The following is a 5,166-nucleotide window of genomic DNA, read 5'->3' as shown; positions in this document are numbered from 1 at the left end:
CGGCGGGCCCGCTTTCCTTGCGTTCACGTCAGGGCGGGGACCAGGCCCTTGAACAAACCCAAGCACTGAACCGGGACAGCGTCCTCTGACATACCCTGGCCCTGCCAAAGGCCGTCACTTCTCCTCCCACCTACCTCTGCCACCACCAAAGACGGAGGAGGTGGGGCTGGTCCCCTCGCCCCTGCCCCGCCCTCTGTGAGCCTGGAACTCCCCGGCTGGTGCTAGGCACTGAGCTGGAGGTTCTGACCACGGGTCACCAGGAGCAGGGCCCCTGGAGTGAGGGGGCCCAGGGGCCACATCAGGGGAGGTTAGAGGATGTAGGCGGCTGGACCAGCATCAGGACAAGAAACTTGCCTGGCACTTTGCCTTCAACTCGATGACAAATGCTCTCAAGCCGTGTAGAGCCCGCCTCCCCGCTGGTCCTGCAGAGGAAGGCCGGCGGCATTTGTAGACTCACTTCTCTTACAGTGTTTTCACCTGAGGTGGGATGGGCTCTTTTATTTATTGCCTTAACACTTTATTTTGAGGTCGGCCCCTTTCCAGGTGGAGAGGCCTACAAGAGAAACAGACTCCTGGTTCTCCACACTCTGGAGTTGGGACTGGCTCAGATGGCGGGGGTGGGCACCCTCCCCTGAATGGCAAAGGGGTCCGGGGCGGGAGGTGGTCTGGCCCTTGGGGGCGGGAAGGAGGGGGGATGGGAGAGGGCCCACTATCTCTGAGCCCAGTCCCTCCCCCACGTGGTCCCTCCTGCCCCCCAGACTGTAGGACCGCTGTACACTAACTGTGCTTCTGGCGGCAAGTCCACTTCTCTGGAGTCGCTGCCCTGGACGGAGCAGCCTCCTGGGTGGGAAGGACCTGGGCAGCCCCTCCCTCCTGACATTCCGTTCATTTGCACTTCCCCGCGCTGTGAATGTAATCTTGGGCCTGGGCCCCCCCCCCCCCCCCCCCCCGCCCCGCTGCTCTGATTCGCTCCCAGAAATGCACACAGAAGCGGCATTTTCATTCTGTCTTTGTTTACACGTCCACGCACTGCCTCCCGCACTTGATTTGTTGCAGCTCCCCACTTTTGTACGGTAGGGCGTGTGCACGTTGCCTCAGAGTCAAATAAATGATTTAATGATTTCCTTCCACACTGCCGTGCACGTGTGGCTGTTGCTTCCTGGGGGCCTGCTCTTTGGGGTGCAGTTTGGGGGAGGCTCCAGGAGGGCAAAGGTGGAAGGCAGCCTGGTGGGAGCTATGAGCCGCTCGGCAGCCTGCCAGGGCCACGTGTCCCTCGGGTGAAGGTGGGGAGGGTGCCACTGCAGCGCTTAAGGGCATAGATGTGGGTGGGGCAGCCTGGGAGTGGATCCTGCCCCGGCAGCCTCTAGGTAAGGTCGCTTAGCTCAGGGGCCTCTATGTCCACAACTCTTAAGATACAGGCAGGGGACCCGGCAGGGGTGCAGACTCAGCCTCTCAGTCACTGTAAATGGCTGAGTGGGTAAGAGCCAGAGGGGAGGGCTGGAGCAGGAATGCAGCAGATCTGAGCTTACCAAGTGTTCAGAAGTTTTCATGGGCGGTCAGACATCACAAAGTTTATTTGAAAGGTGCAGTAATCCCCTCTATGGGCGGGGGATACATTCCAAAACCCCCAGTGGAGGCCTGAAACCACGGATAGTACTGAACCCTATATATTCTACGTTTTTTCCTATATACACATACCTAGGATAAAGTTTATTTATTTATTTATATATTGGCCACGCTGCGTGGCTTGCGGGATCTTAGTTCCCCCAACCAGGGACTGAACCCACACCCTCGGCAGTGAAAGCATGGAGTCCTAACCACTGGACCGCCAGGGAATTCCTAAAGTTTAATTTCTATAAATCAGGCACAGTGAGAGATCAATGACAAGAATAATTGAACAATTATAACAATATGCTGTAATAATAGTTACGTGAATATGGCCTGTCTCAAAATATTGTACAAATTTAATGCCTTTTCCATCTCAACTAATCACATCACACACTGGCTGTAACTTGCAGCTTGAGGTGCAACAGCAAAACTAGCACAAATTTCTTTTTCCTTCTTCATAATTTCATGGATAAAAGATTTGTTCTTACTGTAGATCTCAGCAACCTCAGTACATGATTTTTTTCCTTTCCTAACTAAGTTGAAAACTTTCACTTAAAGGAAGCACCTGACAGCTTCTCTCTGTCATATCTGGATTGCCAGCATCGCTACTCTTGTGCTGGGTGACCATTTAGTAAAGTAAGGATTGCTCACACACAAGCACTGTGATACTGTGATAGTCATTCTGATAACCCAGATAGCTATTAAAGGGCAGGTAGTGTATACAGCATGGGTACGCCGGACAGAGGGATGATTCGCATCCCAGGGGACAGAGCAGGATGGCTCGAGATGGCACGAGATTTCATCATGCTACTCGGAACGGTGTGCAATTTAAAATTTATGAATTGTTTATTTCTGGAATTTTCCATGTAATATTTTCGGACCATGGTTGACTGAGGGTAAGTGCAGTCTCAGAAAGCAAAACTGGATAAGCAGGGACCACTGTATGTTTTAAAAATTTTCTGTGCTTTTGAAAATTTTAAATGTATAGAAAAGTTTCTCTAGTTGTAGCGAGCAGGGGCTACTCTTTGTTGCAGTGCGTGGGCTTCTCATTGCGGTGGCTTCGCTTGTTGCGGAGCACGGGATCTAGGCGCGCGGGCTTCAGTAGTTGTGGCTCGTGGGCTCTAGAGCACGGGCTCAGTAGTTGTGGCGCACGGGCTTAGTTGCTTCGCGGCATGTGGGATCTTCCCGGACCAGGGCTCGAACCCGTGTCCCCTGCATTGGCAGGCGGATTCTCAACCACTGTGCCACTAGGGAAGCCCACTGATAGGGTTTTGATATGAGTCTGCAAGCAACTGATTTATTACAGTCTCTGTGCAGTGAAACCTCTCTGCTCATCTGTATTTGCAGCCGCTCCCCAGCGCTCGCATCACCGCCTCAGCTCCCCATCAGATCATCAGGCATTAGATTCTCGTAAGGAGTGCACAACATAGATCCCTCGCATGCGCAGTTCACGGTAGGGTTCGTGCTCCTATGAGAATCTAATTCCGCCACTGATCTGACAGGCGATGGAGCTCAGGCGGTACTGCGAGCGACGGGGAGCAGCTGTAAAGACAGATGAAGCTTCACTCACTCGCCCGCCGCTCACCCCCCGCTGTGCAGCCCGGTTCCTAACAGGCCACGGACCGCTACCGGTCCATCGCCCAAGGGTTGGGGACCCCTGTTTTAGAGTATTTCCATCACTCCAAAAGACCCCTTATGCTCAACTGCAGTGAATCCCCCAGCCCCCAGGCCGCCACCAATTTACTTTCTCTCATGACTTGCCTTTTCCAGACATTTCCTGTAAGTGGAGTCACACAACATGTGATCTTTTGTGCTTGGCTTCTGAACATAGAATACTGTTTTGAGATTCATCCCTTCTATGGCATGTATCAGTATTTTATTTCTCTGTTGCCGAATAGCATTCCGCTAAGAGTTTTACCTCTTCCGTTTCGAATACCACTGTGGACTCGTGGGTTGTTATTTATTTGATATTTACAATCAGTTACAATCAGTTTTCTGATGTTCAGATGGTCACAAATCTTCCCAGTGGGAGCCCCTTTGAGCTGGCTCCTGGATCCTTTTGCCATCCCCCCCCACACACCCTGAATCAGTCTTGGAGAACTTCCTTTCTAGCATGACAAGTCCCAGGAAGCTCAGAATACCAGACACCAGGTCTGGGAAGGCCCTCAGGGGAATCCTGGCCCACTTATTTCTGTGGCGGCCGGTGGACTGTTACAGTCACGGCCCCCACGAATCGTGCCTCTTGGAATCCATGTCCTTGTACAGGCCTCTCCCATGGCAGCTCTGACCTCGGCCACGTGACCTGCTTTGGCCAGTGGAACAAGGGTGACGTGATGCAAGCAGAGGCTTGGCGAGCTCTGGTGCACTGGGGTCGCCCTCTTGGAGAGTATTTGCGGCCATGAAAACCTTGGCTCTTCTGCCGGAGGCCACGTGAAGGAGAATGTGGCACCCGGGCCAGCAGCCCCAGCTAAGGGTCAGATTTGAGGGAGGCCCCTTGGACCACACAGGCCCAGTCGAGTCACCAGCTGCATGAGTGACCCAGCAGAACTGAGCCAGCCAAGTTGCAGATCTTGAACAATAAAATGGTGATGGTCTTAAGGCACTAGGTTTGGGACTGGCTTGTTACACAGCAGTAGGTAACTGATGCCAGCCCCCTTGTTGATGAAAGGGGAAACTGAGAGTGGAGGATGACCACCCCAGTGCATACAGCGAATACACAGCAGCCCCAGCGTGGACACTTATATCTCCCGAACCCGTAGGGCTTCTGCTGCATCGCCTGTGAGACTGATTCTCGTGCAGCCTGAGGGAGGTGTGGAGGGTAAGATCTCGTAGTGTCGTCTTTGGCCCAATTTGTGGTTCACATCAAGTGCTCAGTAAACAGTGGCTTCGATTACAATAAAAATGGCTCCCAGGGCGTGTGCGCAAATGGGACAGGACAGGTGAAGAAGGATCATCTGTCCACCAAGTATTTCCTGTGCGCCTACTGTGTGCCAAGCACTGTGCCAGGTGCTGCACAGGCAGCGGTGGAGGCTCCGGAGCCGGCTTGCACCCCATCTGCTAGCGAGAGCGGACTGTGCATCTCTTCCTAACTCCTTGTTCAGTACCATCACGATGGTGGCTGGCAAGTGGCCACAGGAGAGAGTATTTACACCATGGAAATCAGCACATGCCACAAACCAGGGGAGCTTGTGGCTTGGGAGACTGAGCCAGACAATGTGTCTCGAGGACTTGGCTCCATGGTGTTTGGAACGCTAGGTCCTGACTTCTAGAAGCCTCTATGCTAAGACACAGACAGTGAATGGCTCCTCTCAGAGGTTTTGAAGCCAAAACTGTCACTTCTACTTTGAGACCATTTGTCTTTCTTTTTTTTTTTTTTTTCCATTTGTCTTTCTTACTGGCATCTTTAGGATCCAGGAGTCCCACATCCTCTGTGGGAAGGACAGTTTCTCAGTGGCAGCACCCTTGCTTCTCTCCATCTTTCTCCCTTCATCCTTGATGCCCAGACGGATGTGGTCTGGCACCGCCTAGGAGCTCAAATAGTCCCGGAAGTGCATGAAC

Source organism: Leucopleurus acutus (assembly GCF_964270905.1).
Source record: "Leucopleurus acutus genome assembly, chromosome: 7".
In the NCBI taxonomy this organism is placed as follows: Eukaryota; Metazoa; Chordata; class Mammalia; order Artiodactyla; family Delphinidae; genus Leucopleurus; species Leucopleurus acutus.
The sequence above is the reverse complement of the archived record's forward strand: the minus strand, read 5'-3'. Positions refer to the sequence as shown.